Source organism: Myotis daubentonii, chromosome 7, assembly GCF_963259705.1.
Source record: "Myotis daubentonii chromosome 7, mMyoDau2.1, whole genome shotgun sequence".
NCBI lineage: Eukaryota > Metazoa > Chordata > Mammalia > Chiroptera > Vespertilionidae > Myotis > Myotis daubentonii.
In genome coordinates, this window is record NC_081846.1 from 65403229 (window position 1) to 65419485 (window position 16257).

Genomic DNA, 16257 nt, shown 5'->3' on the forward strand with positions numbered 1-16257 from the left:
ACCTGGGACCCTTCAGTCCGCAGGCCAATGCTCTAGCCACTGAGCAAAACCAGCCAAGGCCAAAGAGCATAATTTTTGATGGCTTTGCTTACTCTCCATCTCCTTAACCCCTAGCATCTGACTGCTCACTCTACCCACTCGCCTGAAAGCATTTCCTTGAAGGCCCTATTTGTCTCCTAGAAACAAAAGCCACAGATGTCTGCTCAGTTATTTTTCTCCTGAACTCTCTGTGTCACTGAGCCTCCAATCATCCCTCCTCTCTAAAATCTCCCCTCTTGTTTTTCATGCTGCTGACCATCCTATGGGCCTCCTGCTTCACTCATCAGCTTAGACACTTCTGCTACTTTAATAGATACTTGAGTGTCTGATCTTATGTCTTAGATTATAAGCTTCTAGAAGTCAGAGACTGTGTCTTGTATAATTCCATATTCCGTGCAATGGGCATGTAATTTACACTGTGAGTATTTTGGTCAGCTTTGGCTAGGTTATGCTGTTGTAACAACCTCAAAATCCTACTGCCTTAAAACAGCCAAGGTTTGTTTCTTGCTCGTGTTGCTTGACTCCTACAGTCAGCTACAGCTCTGCTGCACTCCGTCCAGCTCCAGCCTACACGTCTCTTTCATTGTGGGATTCAGGCAGAAGGAATAACTTTCATCTAAAATAAAAACTTGTGGATGAAGAAATGAGCACACAATGGCTTTTAAAGTCCCGTTTTGGAACAGGCTCTTCCACTTACAACCCATTGGCCACGATCAGTCCATGGCCAAGCTTGACATCCTCAGGGTGGGGAACTAGAAAGATACCACCAGTCATAAGGCAATGAGGTCCTTTTATAGGAAGCGGGTTGTGAACAATTGGGAAAAACGATACAGTATTCCACAAAGTGTCACACAGTACTGTTTAGGGACCCTTAACAGGGATACGCTTAAGGGTATTGCATAGGAAGTGTGATGGCATCCATATTTCTACACAACCAGGAATCAACTTTAGGTTATAACTCCAACCAGAATATAACTAACTCTCCCCAAAACAGGGCACAAAGCCCCTGTTCCTGTTAGTGCTGGGACTAGTGACCCATCTCCACACGAAAGCACAACAGCCATCAGAATATGTAGTAGGTAGAGACAGGAAGCTGCAAACCCCACAATACCAGGGCCAGACTTTTCAGAGCTCGATGGAGAAAATCAAAGTGTTTTGTAGGAAACAATTGAGACTTAGCGTTTCATGCTTAAGTCTTCCGCAAGGGCAAGCGCAAAGGCTGGGACTTATCACCAAGTATCTGAGGCTAGAGGCAGCAGATGACGCTGGACAAGAACAACATGGGAAGCCCAGCGCTGACCTTGATCAGGCTGCAGCTAGACAGCTAAGAGTTCCTGCCCCTTCCCTAGCAAAAGGGAACTAGAGACAAGCCTTGAGGTTCTTTGCTGATAAGCATAAAAAATAAAATGTATCTGGTTCTCACCGCCGAGTGTTAGGCTATTTTCAACAAGCACTTGGAGTGGTGGCATCACAGACGTCTTGAGGAATCATTATGTATCTGGACCGAGTGGGATCCACCTTCCTAGTAGAGTCCTGGTACCCAGAATGGGCAAAACAAGGTGAACAGCCATTCCATCCCAAATTCAGTGTCACTGGGGTTTGTTTCTATCTGGGTGTAAGTGTTGTAGGTGCTCAGTAAGCATGTTCTCAATGGAGGAGACTCATTCTTCTAGGAACAGACTGAGCCTGATTCCTGGGAAGGAGGAAGTGGCCCCGAGTGGGACTGAAACTAGCAAATGAATTCAATCGTTCCATCCAGGACATAGACTAATTGCCAGAGGGCACAGTTTAAGAACCCAGAGGTTAGTGACTCCCTTTAGCAGCTCGGGGTTATTCTGAGTGATCCTGGAGACAAAACTCAAACTCTGAACTATCTACAACGGGAAATTTATTTACACCAACCATCATGCTTTCCCGTCCCACTGAAGAATTTTCAGAGGCTCAGGGAGAGTTCATGTTGCACAGCACAGTGTCTTTCTTGTAAACCTCGTTACAAGAAAGAAATCTTTTTAAGATAAATCTCTTCCCCTAAAATCTCCTTCTGGTCCCCTTGCCTCTTTCTTCATCTTTCCCCCGCAAAACTCAGTACCCCCTTTTCCAAGGGAGCCCCCTCCTGCCCTGCCGCATGGCTAAGGAGGCTCCCTTCTACCCCACAAAGGGGTGATTGCAGCATCTTTCCCTCAAATACAGCATCCTCCCTCCAGAAATGTCATGGAACAGCCACCAAGAAGAGATGTTTTCCATATCATTATGAACTGTGCAAGTATGTTTTTTTGTGTGAGATTGTATAGAGCTATATGTACATCCACTTACTAACTTTGAGAACTATATTGAGTTACTCAAACCTCATCTTACATATGTACATGAGAGGCTGAGGAAACGGACAGTTTGGCTTAGTGATAAGCTGCCTGGGCTCCTCTGGTGGGGCTGTCACTTCTCCATGGGTGACAAGAACAGATTACCTTTAAGTTTTGGACTCCAGACCTATAACATGGGGACATACTAGTACCTGTCCCATAGAATGGGGAGTGGTATATCATTTAACTCTCTCAATATGTACAGTGCTTAGCATTGTTCCTGCCATGTGAAACTTGACCCCAATCTTAGCAATACTTATACCAGCGAAGAGAGTATACTCCAATCACATATTTTGTTAAAAGCTTGTGTAGTGATTTGAAATGTGTCTGCACATTTTTGCCACTTCGCCGAGAGAGAGAGAGTCAAATTCCCCTGGCTTTAGAGCCATGCTTCTTAGCAAACAAATTGGGCAAAAGCAACGACATGTGACTTCAGAGGGCAGGTTGGGAAAGGCAATACATCTTGCACCTGGCTCTTCCTCTTGCGTCCTAGGGCACTTGCTCTTGGAACCCAGGTGGATGCTGCAAGAAAGCCCAGACCACGTGGAGAAGATGTGCGTGAGAATTCTGGTCAACAGCGCCAGATGAAGTCTTCAGGCACATGAGTCTGAATACCTTGACTTCATTCATACGATGTTTTGCATTGTTCTGCAAAATACCTGCCTACATATGGATATTCACGTGTACCTTCAGGATCACGCTGTGGGGCAGGTGGGGTAACATCAGTGCCCCTGGGGACAGATGAGAAAACGTAAGGCTTAGAAAAGTAAAGGCACTGGTCCTAGGTCCCACAGGAACAGCGGAGCTAAGACTGGAACCCAGTTCTGCTCTTTTCCCACAATACCGTGCCCACACCTTTTACATGGGTAACAAGGACAGATTACCTTTAAGTTTTGGGAACCTGTCGAGAAGGTTCCAGAACTCTCTGGAGGCTGGAAGTGTACCAAGTGCATGCACATATGCACAATTAGAGTGCCTGACCCAGGTCTGTGAGCTGGCAGGCCCACCGTGGAGCTGGCGTGCTCGCTTACCGCTACCAAGTGTGGCGTGGGCAGTGCCGGGCACACTGGGTGGGCACCTGTCCTGAACAGATGACAGAACCTGGTCGGGACTCTGTCTCACATTCAAAGAGCTACACCTGGTGACAGTGAGCTTATAGAAAGATCAAGGTCATTCACACACGTTAGCCGCCAGATTTTCGGGAACGCTTTCCCCCCTTTCTTGTCTCCTTTACAATTTAATTAGAATTGAGCAGACTGAATGAGGAAAACCGGGTCTCCCCGAAAGGAGCTCCCTTTGATGGTTTGGCTCCTTCACCGCCTTTGCTCATGGCAGACACACACATGACCTGCCAGTGTTTCATCACTTGGAATGATTCTAAAGTCGGATGCACACACTGCAGGCAAAATGCAAGATAGTCCACTGGGGGTGAGAGAGAGAAATAGAAAAACTTCCATTTCTGTTCCATTCATCTCAGTCTTTCCTAATTTCCAGTTTGGGAGTTTTATAACACATATTAATTCAGTAGTATACGTACTAGCACAAGCATATTCACATGCATTTGTCTGTATATAGTATGTCTTCAATTTCATTCTTATTTTACTGATAGAAATTTGTCAGTCAAGTTTCAGAACCATTGCTTTAGAACAAGGAAAGTTACTCTCTGTGGCAGGACCGACACCCCCTCTTTGTTTTGTTCTCTGGCAGGAAGTTGTGCGCCCCTCCTGAGGCGGTGGCTGCAGCCTGATCTCTTTGGCTGACCCAGTTGCCTTACGAGGCACAAGGCACACTTTCCCCTCCTTCCTGGACGCCTCACCTGCTCCACGATGGCCTTGGACACGTGGGAAGAGCTGGAAAGCCAAGAGAAAGGGGACAAAACGGTGTCTCTTCGTCTTTGCCGACTCGGCTGGGCAGATGGCTTGTCCACAGAGAGCCAGTCCGCTCTCCAGTCTGCCTCTCGCACGCCTCCTTCTCCAGCTTCTGTGAATTTTTGCTCCCAGTTCTTTGCCAAATTCACCAGAACAGTCAGAATCAGCCTGAAATGATGAGCGCCTGAACCCCCAGGCTTGTTTTGAAATGCGAAAGAACCTAACATTTCGAGATAATCCCTCTTTGATTGGAAAAGGGGGGCAGAGCCTGTAAAAGGTCACAGATGATTTCCAAAGGCTAACGCCCCTGACCACGACAGCTAGGAAAGATCACCTTGGCAGCGAAAGCTATGTCCTGGGGGAGAGTCACACTCCAGGGACCAAAGCTTCAGGCGACCAGTTGTCCTGGCCCCATGCGTGTGGTGTGCAGCAGCTGAGCAGACAGGACACCTTGAGGCCCTGGGAGCTAAGTGTTCAGCTAAACCATTTATCTGCATCCGTGTTTGGCAAATTCTGCCCCCCCCCCCCCCCCCCACCGCCCCCAACACTTAGCAAGATGTACCTAAGGTTTCACAGTCTGAATATTCTAAGTATAATACTTAGATATGAACTTCCAATTGAGAAATCAATAATAATCCTTAATAGCACTTATAAATACTATGACTGTGGGTTATTCGTTCTTTCCCCTTCTAAAAGCATGGCTCAGGGCACCATCTCTTTTCATGGTCATGCTTGTCTTCTGAGCACAGTGAATCCTGGGAGAGTATGAGCATTTTCCTCCTTCTTGCACCCCCCCCCCCCCCCCACACACACACACACTCTCAAACCTCTGGGAGCTTCCTGACTCCTGCTTGGTTCAAAACCTTGCTCCTCTCAAGAGCACCTGTGTTTAAATCAGGAAAGAGAAATAAATGGTTAAACATGAACAGTAGGATCCTCTTAAGCGACCACCCCACAGAAGACTGGCTCTTTCTTTAAGATACATGAGGGCTACACCATCCCCATCTACGGCGAAGGAAGTCAGTGCGGCTCAGCCTCTATTACTAACAGTAATAATGATAATAATAGCCAGACCTGCATAGCGCTTATGTATGCCTGCTGCTCACATAGATTCATTTATTTAATCCTCAAGCAATTTTAAGAGGTAGGTTCTATTGTCCCCATTTTTCAGATGATGAAACAAAGGCTGGGAGGTGGTAATTTGCCTGAAGGCACAGGGCTCCTGAATGCCTGGATTCACACTTGGAGGAGGCCTCAGGGTTTCTTTAATGATCAAGAGTCAGTCTGCACCAAGACGTAGGCTGGTGTGCTCAGTGGTTGATCATCGACCTATGAACCAGGAGATCACAGTTCGATTCCTGGTCAGGCCACATGACCGGTTTCAGGCTCCATCCCCAGTAGGGGGCAGGGAGGGGACATGCCGGAGGCAGCCCATTAGTGATTTTTCTCTCATAATTGGTTCCTATCTCTCTCTCCCTTCCTCTCTGAAATCAATAGCAATACATTTTTTTTTTAAAAAGAACGAGGACCCCAAATTTCACTTTCTTAAAGTCAAATACACTTTTCCCTGTACTAAACTGTGCATTCCCTGACTGGACTGATTTTGTTTAAAATTTTCACATCTTGAGCTACTTATTTGAAGAGCCCTTTCCAATTTCGCTCTGAGGATGAAGGTTAGAAGCTGTTTCTGCTCTGGTTACCACAGCCATGCACTTAGCTTCCTGGAGAAATCATTTTGCAGACCAGTTTCCCGGGAAATCACTTTGCTGGTCCAGTTCTGCCTGTGGCATTATGGACAGTGGAGTTCACCTAAGAAACACCCTGGGCGGTCCGTCCAGAATCTGCGAGCTGGGAGGGAGAAGCAGACACCTCCGTGGTGCAGTTTGCTTTGTCAGAACCGCCCTGGACAGGCCAACCACTCCCTTACCCTTCAGGGCTTTGGGGGAAGACACAGCACCTCTAGGCACAAGTCCTCCTTATGTGCGACACTTCCACTGGCAGGAAGTTCCCTTTTCTAATCTGAATCTTTCATACCAGGCACCCAGAGCTGCATGATCTCATCCGATCTTTAATCAATCCCACAAGGAAAGTGCTATTATTATCCCCTTTTGTAGATGAAACGAAACATGGATAGGCTGAGTAACTTGCCCAAAGTCAAGCAGCTAGTTAGTGGCACAGCCTAGATTTGAACGCAGACAATCGCCCTCCAGAGCCCAATTTGTAAACTTTACGATGGACCGTCTCCCCGTCGAGGGTCCATTTCCTGTGCAGAGGGCCCGTGCCGGAGGGAAGGCCTATTTGCTGGTCTCTGGATCTGGATCGTAGAATTGGATGCCTGTTATTGCATTGCCTCTGCTATTATTTTTTCTTTTAAAACCGATAATTAGCTTTGAAAAACCCTCAAGTTCAATGTTCACTGAATGTAGGAGGTGACTAATTGTGGCTGGGGATACTTTGAAGGGCATGGAACGGATGATGAAAGGCCACTGTGGCCGCCCCTGCTGTGGGGCAGAGGTCCATGAAGCCAGATGGCCTTGTCCTGGGCTCTGACTCCCTGTGTTCCCCTTTCCTGTGCTTTCATAGCCTTCGGTGCTCACCTGGTACCCCCGGCATGTTGCGTGCTCCTCTGCAGCTTCCTGTTTCCCGTGGATGTGTGCGGGATGAATGCTCACTCCAGAGGTGTGACCTGACCCTCATTTACCTGTGCATGCTGGTTTGCAGGCCTTGCTTTCTAACACTTTCACAAGAGGTTTTGGATTTTAACTTTCCCATCCTCTGATCATCAAAGTGGAAACACTATTGCTAGGCCAACAGCACACTCATTTGTGTCAAAAATAAAATAGGGAATTCATGTTGTTGGCAAAAAATGTTTAAGTGTACTGATGAGCATGTCTTCATGGCTACTGAAGTGAATTTGCACATGTACATTACACACCCCTCAGGACTGGGGTGGAACTCGCTCAACAAATGTAAGAAGAAGAAGTAGAGTGGCCCCCATGTTTGATGTTGGTTTCTGAGGACATACATGCTAAGTAAAAATGCTGCACTTGACACGAGGTCTATGCTCGCCGGTGTTGTCCTCCTGCAAATGCCTCTTCTTCACACTACAGTCAGAATAATCTTTTAAAAACACAAACCTGATTTGGCTCAGTGGATAGAGCGTCGGCCTGCAGACTGGAGGGTCCCGGGTTCGATTCCGGTCAAGGGCATGTACCTGGGTTGCGGGCACATCCCCAGTGGGAGATGTGCAGGAGGCAGCTGATCGATGTTCCTCTCTCATCGATGTTTCTAACTCTCTATCTCTCTCCCTTCCTCTCTGTGAAAAATCAATAAAATATATTTAAAAAAAATAAAAAAATAAAAATAAAAACACAAACCTGATTATATCCCCCCACAAAAAACCCTACAATAGTTCCCCATTACTATGGTGCTCAAGGGCAAAGTCTTGACAAAACTTGCCTAGACCCCTCCCCGACTTTGCCTTTCACTCTATTTCTCTTCATAATTCCCTTTTGCACTCTATTCTCCTCACACTCCTTAGCTCCAAGCCTTACACACCTGTTCTCTCTGCCCCTAACTTGCTCTCATTTACTTTCCTCCACGTCACACACATCTCCTGAGCCTGACTAATCTTATTCATCTTCCTTGATCCCCCCTGAAGCCCCATCCCCATTAAATGGGGCCAGGGGCTTGTGATGGGCTCCCCTATGCCAGCCCTACCTCCTTTCGTTGTACTTACCTGTTAATTGGCTACCTCCTTGGGCAGCTGTTGTGAGGGCAAAGAAGGGGTCTGTCTTATTCACTATTGCATCCCCCTTGCCACACAGGTTGGGGCATAGAGCAGGTTTCCATGAATATTTATTGAATGAATATATGTATCTATGATGTCTCCAAGGTCTCCTGAACTGCTTCTATCAGAACTTTTAAGAGGGTCACACAGAAACGACCGATTCCGGAACCAGGCTCTGCAGAGAGCTGTTAAAATACACGCAGAACAGGCCTCCTTTGCCAGCTTCCTCATCTTCACCAAGGGAGGCAGCTACACTAGCCCTGGGCAGCCTCCCGCTGCTGGAAGCCCCTTGCATTACCCAGCGTGGACCATCAGTCTTCTCGGAAACTCGGGACCACGGAATTCAGGTGACTCTCCTGAGCCTTATCTGAGAGTTCTCAAAACATGATTGTTCTGGGTCTTAGCATCAAAGTGTCAAATGTGTTCAAAATAAAGCCAAAGCTCATGTGTTCCCTTCCTTAACCATGGATCGAGACGCTCACCCTTGGCATGGATTTTGTTTTGGATTTTGATCTAGGAATCCGTTTCCTGCAGATTACAGCATGCAAAACATGGCGTACTTCACACAGACATATGTTCCCTAACTGATTCTGTTAAGGCAGTGGCTTTCAAATCTCATTTTGTCCCCCGCCCCCAGGTCCCCCTCCAGGAGACATTTGGCGATGTGTGGTGTCGCTTCTGGTTGTCACAATTTGGAAGGGAAGCTACTGGCATCTGGTGGGTAGAGACCAGGGAGGCTGCCAAACATCCTACAATGCCCAGGACAGCCCCCGCAACAACGCATGATCTCACCCAAATGTTACCGGTGCCAAGGCCGACAAGCCCCGAGCTGAGATGACACTCCTGGCACAGGAGAACTAGGCCCTGACTATCTGTGTGGTGTTTCTAAGACATATGAACTAAAGCAGAAAATAATAAGTCAAAAGCAATAAGGTGGCTGTGGCTTTTTCTCTGCCTACGATTTAGAAATTAAGATGCACAGCCTGTCTCTAAAGTAGAACAACTCAGTTTGGGAGGGTTTCCTAGGTAGAGCCCAGACCTGGATCGATGAATCAAACCACCTATGGAAATCTCCTACTCAAGGCATTTAGCATAGAACTGAAAAGACTCTTGAGTGTGAAAAGGAGTTTTGGTGAATTCAAAACCATATTTGTTTTTCCGCAATGAAAATGTTGATGTCACTTATTTTTCCTAAGGCTATAACCATTTGGATAAAGATATTCATTTGAAATGCAGGTGAAATGTAAAGTGCTACTTTTCTATACAGACAATCAGTGTATTTATACTTAATCCATAAAGGCATGATGTTACAAAACACATTTGTATATTGTGAAGCCATCCGGCATCAAATTTTCCAATTTATAGACAACTTTGTATTTACATAACAAATCAGTAAATCAACCATTTTTTTCCCCGGTTTATAAAAGGTCACTGAAGTACACACACAGTGTGTATAAAAGCAGGTAAGGCTGATAATACATATTTACAGTAGATACAAATTAATCTTTCATATTTAAGAAAATGCTTTTTGTATATTTTTTCTCCATCAGACTCCCTACTCTTAGCAGGATATCCCATGCTGGAATTGTTTATTGCTTTTTGGCTCACTGATTTAAAAATCACTAGGGTTTTTTTTTTTACACACATGAATTACTAATGTTCTTATCTCTTTGGCTAATGCAAATGTGATAGAGTGAATGAAAGAAAAAGATAAACTAATTCAATATTACAGTTCTTAATATCAGGTTATTAATTTGGCCACAGCCCCCACATCAATAAAGTATTGCATAACTCATTTTATACATGACAGTGACATGTCTTGAGTCTTGTGTTACACTATTTGGGCATAAATGGGCAATGTAAACAAGGTTTCAGATTTTCAGTAAGGTCTAGTAGACTCTAGAATCCTTGGCTTTCTTTTCACAAAGAGTAATGTCACTAGCATCTTACGCATCTTAGATTTTAAAATCTCAGTGCAGAATGGCCTGTGACTTACACAGGAACGTTGCACACAGCACGGACGATTACCAAAGTAACTGCACTCTGAAATGAAAAAGGAATCTCTTCATGGGATAAGTCAGTAGAGAATTTTCATAAAACTTAACGAAAAACAAAATAACTGCCCTCTGCTCCTCCCACAATTCTGCTGTATGTTCAAAACAGAAGGTTGTGATTACTTAAAAAAACAGACACAGCAAATAACTCAAAGTCAGGGTCTAATTAAAAGACTAAAAGTGGCCCATGATATCACAAGGGATGAATAGTCTTCTTAAAGTATTGATATTCACAATAGAATTGAAATGTTCCTTTAAATAAATAAAAACCCCAATTGCTTTTAATGCCACAAACAAGACAAATCAAACAAGAGCTGCTCTGTTAATTTTCACTTGTTGGAAATTATCTTTGGAAACAACATAAAGGTATAGTTTATTCTCCTTGTGCTTCCTAAGACTGTTAGGGGAACAGAATAAAATCAGTTTGCCTTTTCCAAGGGGAGCTATTAAGTTCTTAAAAGGAGCAAAACATTTTCATTCTGTTTCCATTCTCAGATATATTAGGGGGAAGAGTTTATTTTAGGGAATAAAAAAATGTACTAATATAGAAGGGCTAGCCTTCATTTTAAAAAAATGAATTGGCTTTAATACAAAGAGAAAGAAATGGCTCTATGGGCAAAATTTAAGTACGGTGACCAGTTTTTTAATTGTAAAGTAGGTGCAACATTTAAAAAAAATGTTACAGCACTGCATGACCTGTCATGCCAACAATGTTTACATTAACTGCTTACATGAAGTCATATAACTGTAAAAGAGAAAGGGGAGAAAAAACCCTGGTGGGCTGAAACAACCACACATAACACCCACATCAAAGCTGTGCGCAGCCAATGAAATCATGGGTGCAAGCATACTTTACATGGTCTACTGATGTAAAGCGTCCATGGCTGGGGGAAGCACAAACCCACTTAGTTTAAAGTATCAAAAAGAAGGCTTGATTGACACACACTCAGTCTGAAGAAACGTGTACATATGAACACACACACACACACACACACACACACACACACACACACACGTGCCCAGACAGACACAGGCACCTATCTGTGACTGAAATCAATCATATAAAACAAAACAGTAGAAAAGCAGGTTGGTGCACAAAAAATGGACAACGTTAATGGTTGAAACACACCGAACACATCAACTAATTACAAAAATGTGCCAACTCAACTACACAAAAGATGACTCTAGGACTGGGGAAAGACAAAACGAACCTCCCCCAGAAGGAAAGGTCCCTCCCTCCAGCCCATGGAGCCAGTGTGGCCAGTTGCTTGGGGACAGGGCTGAGGGTGGGAGTGGAAAGGACACAGAGACGCAGGAGACCTGGGGGAAGAATTAAGAGCTGCTGATAGTACAGAACAGCCCAGGAGGGGTGTTCTGTGCTGGGGCCCCAAGAAGCCAGTTGGAGGAATGACCTTGGCCTCCTTTCTCCTGAGTTACTGGCACTCTGCTACATCATGGGACTGAGGAGTTTGGGGGATGGATGAGAGAGGAGTAAGGGTGAGCTATTGGAGGGCCTCCCAGCAGCCCGATCACTAAGCTGTTGAGTGAGCCCTGGGCTAGGGGGAGTAAGAAGTTGGGGGTGGGGCTGGTCGTAGGAAAAATAAAGGAATAATGGACTTCTTTTGACAATACATCAACAGAAGCGTGGCTGGAGGCCTGAAAATTTGTTCAATTGCTTGGGAGATAGGGTTATACCACCACCACAAAAATTGTGGGAAAAAAAAAGACAGAAAATTATGTTGTGCTACATTTCTTATTAATAACCTTGTACTTTACAATGGCTCACAGTTTTAGGCTTGTCTACTTGTAATGTAGTATTTTCTTTCTACATTTGTTTCAAATTTGTTTCTTATTTAATATAATATAAATAATTTGGTTAATAGATTTAACCTGCACATTTCAGCCACATTAATATATATATATATATATAAGAATCTGTTAATGGTATAAATAATTCTTTAAATAAAATAAATCTGATATGTTACATAATACTGATAAAAAATTACCATTGCTAATAATTTTGAAAGCCACCTTAGCTTGCGGATTAAGTAATACTGATAAATGGATGGATATATGAAACTTGCTTTGATGATTCATATTTCTTTTTGCCCCCAAAGGAAAACTGAATTATAACCAACCTTCCCTCTGATGATGATTTCAAAGTGGGGCTTTAGCCTCATGTACAGGAACAGAAGAAAGTTTTATCTTGTCAGGTATTGTTTGCAAAGAAACTTAGCTCTGAGCATCACGGTGGTGCAGCATAAGCAATCTAGTTCAATAGGTGGCTATCAAACGTTACCTACAGAAATGACTGAGTAAAATATTCCCTCTAAGATTTTTTTTTTATAAAACCTATTCTACTTTAAAACTTAGGTAAAAAAAATATGCAACAAATGGTTGCAGTTTCTGAATTCTTAATTTAGACCTGTGAGCCCTCAACCCTTTAGAAATCCGCAAGGTTTTGACTTCCTAGACACCCGAGGTCAAGTCCAGTGCTTGCAGGCCAGGTGCGTCCAAACAGACAATATAAATGGACACTCAGTGGTGTGCCGTGTATGTCATAATTCAGGGAATACACATCATCATGCCTTTTCTCTGCTGTTAAATACAAAAACAGCATCTTTTACATTATCATAGAAAAGCATTTAGGTTGTATTTTTATTTATCACTTTACACTGGTAGTCTCTGGTAGGTGTACTCCATAGAAACCAAAGAATTTTGTACACTATTTCTTTGTACAATAAAAGATAAAGTGTGCATTAAGTACGCTTGTACATGACAATATTGTACAATATTTACATTTCTGATATCACCATGAAATTCTGTATTTTCTATGTACAACATTGAAAAGTCTTCAGAAACATTTGGACTATCTCTTATAATCACAATTTTAGTGTTATAGAAAAAAAGGGTTTCTCAGTCATCTCTTGACCATTTATCACGCCCATCGCTCAGGGATTTTGATTGGTTTTTCCAGCTTTCATTATCCTTCCTGATCAAAAAAAATATTGTATCACTGTTTCTTTTAGCACCCTGTGGTGGATGTAGCTCTCTGCCATAGTATAAATATTGATATAACGGTGGCTATATCAATACCTATATACAGATATATCTGTGCACGTTCCTTTCATAAACACTGTGCATGGTGTAGTAGTCCCTGTTATCTGGAGATCTTCCTCCTCTTGGGTTTGGGGGGTCTCATCTGTCTGTCTCCATGTGGGATTTGGTGAACCTGGAAATAAAGAGGCGGGAAAACAACAAGAGAGCGTGAAATCATAAATACCATCTGATTTCTGACACAGAAACGTAGGAAACAGACTCAGGCTTTTATTTGTAATCATTGCTTTCGTTGGGTGTTTAAAATGTTTACCAAGACCCTAGATCTCAATGTGCCCACGGTCACTGCAGAATATGAGGAGTCCTGGAAACGTGGAAGCAGAGCAGCACTCTGTGGACCCCACAACAGTGGAACATAAAGGAGGAACTGGGAAAATTCAAGCGCGGGAAAGGTGATGCGCAGTTGCCACTGCTGCTGTACATGAAGATGAGAACAAGACCGTTCCCATCAGAGAGCCCTAGGTCATCAATGCCACCAGGACCGGAAAGTGGGTGAATACACACCCCAGCCATGTTTTCTCCTTCACTCATCACCCTACTCATTTTACAACTACTAAAAGGGTCAGAAATTGCAAGAACCTTGGCCCAAGAAGTTTATTTATGAGAAGAGTCAGGATGGAAAATGGAACACCACCACCATCTGTTGGCAGATTTGAGCTTGTGTAGTCTGGGAAGAGCAATTAATACAAGTCGTCTTTATAAACTAACACAGAAACTAGCAGGATTCAGGGCTGTGTATCAGATTTGAGCAGAGGCGAATCAAACGAGGAGCATGATCGCCAGGTATCGGAAAGCCGGTGGTGTGGTTTCGAGGGGCAGAGGACAGGTGTTAGAGGGGTGATCAGGTGCCCCATGTTGTATTGTGGCTACTGATGAGAAAGGGAAAGGTCAAGTTGCAGGAAAAGCAGGATGGACCCAAGGCAGCGGCTTAGCAAATGATTAACAACTAGCTAGCTCCCTGTGGAGGGACACAAATGCATGGTAGCACATGCCAATTTCCACCGTGTAAATACTTCCACCATGGTCGATTTCAAGCTATCAATGTGATGTCACAGAACTAAGAGAAAGAGATGTACACAAATCAGCTCGTGATATTCACAACAAGTTGGCTCTATTGTATGTTTTAAAAAATAAAATTTAGATAATAGCAAAGGTCAGTGTTATTCAGGGTCAAATGCAGAAGACTTCTTTAAAATAATAATATTTAAACTTTAAAAATAACATTTATGCATTTTTTCAAAATGCCTCTTCCTCTTAACCCTTTCCTACACATTTAAAAAATCATAGCCTCTGATAAGGAGTTATAACTGAAATCTTTTTATAATCGAGGAAAGCCATTATTCAAGAATATAAACTAGTAAACCATGAAAAGGAATTTTGTTTAGCCATCCGATGTTTTACTATTTTAAAAATAGTTGTCAACACTAAAGAAGAGAGAGAGAGACGAGAGAGAGAGAGAGAGATTTTATTTCTAGACTTCTAGCATCTGGGTTATCTTTTTTTTGTATTGTGTCCTAGGCAGGTTCTTAAATGTATCTTTATTATAGAATACTTATAGTAATAATCCTTTTGGGAGTCTTAAAGTGTTTACAAACATTCTATTTCTTTTCAAGTTAAGAAAATCAAAGTCTAGAAGAGTCAGCTGTTGTTGGTATTCACACTGAGAATTAGGGACCCAAATGTAGTAATAATAACAGCTAACATTTATTTAGTGCTGTGTGAGACACTTTATAAACTTGTCTCATTTAATCCTCATAGGAATCCTAGAGGGCAAGCCCGTACTATTATTACCCTCATCTTACAGATGAGGAAAATGTGACACCCAGTGATGAATACAATGGCCCAAGTCTCCCATCTAGCAAATGGCATCAGTGGGATCTGAGCCAGGCAGTCTGATGCCTGAGTTTGTACCATTAGCAATATTCTTGCCTTCCTGGAGCCTGGCTTTGAAATGACCCCCTAATTTCTCCAAGCAGAAATATGGCAAATGGTTTTTGATGGTCCACTTCCATGGATTTATTGAAATTATATAATTTTAACCTAAATTTACCTTCATTTTTGAGCCTGTCATCCACCCCTGAAGGCCATGAGCCCAATGATAAAAGCAAGATACTGTTAAATAAAATTTTGTCTCTTATTGGCCAATATTTCTCTTTTCTGAGAACTGAGAAACAAGTCATGCTCAGGAAAATATCAATGTAGTATCCATTATATGTTCTCTGAATACAGTGCTCTTGACTGGGGTGGGATTTTTAGATCCTTTTCTGATAAAGACAGTGGCACTGCCTGTGCTGATCCATTCTCACTTTCCTGATATTATTTTGTAACTGAAAATACATGCTCTTGAGTCAGAAGATTACAGTGAGAATTCATTTTGGATATGGAATCAGGCATTTTCCAATCAGTTTCCTCAGTGAGCCAGCAAGCCATAGATTCATTAATGCTATCAGATGTGCTTTAAGCTAACCTGCTTTCTCAGTGAAGCACTTCCAAAATCATTTTAGTCATATATAACTGGTGAGAGCATTTGAAGCAGAAAGAAGAAATTGTCCCATGGAGGCAGAAACTCTAAATGTAATGAAAGGTGACATTGAAACGATTAAACTTCGTCACATTTATGTTGTGAATGTGTTGTAGGGAGTTGTGTTCTGGTAGATAATTTAAATGGTAACTAGCTGACTTTATTACCTTGACATATATTTTTCAAAGAATAGTTTTTAACTTTTTCAAAATCAGATTAAGATTTAAGTAGTAAAAGTAAATCAAAGAAGAAATAAAAGCAATGGAGAAAATAATTCAGAATAATATTCCCTAAAATAAAATCTGACCGTTGGAGCTCCTTATGGGAGTTTACTTGGCATTAGCAAGCTTTAAGGTTTAGTCAAGTTTAAAGAATTGAGCACAATTGAGCACAAAAGAAAAAAAAAAGGAAAAATGTGAGTGAGAGTTTATAACAATTTATAACTTGTCAGCCCTTAAGTCCTTGGAGACCAAAGATAAGAGTCAGCATGGTGGGAAAAGAGAGGAGCGGT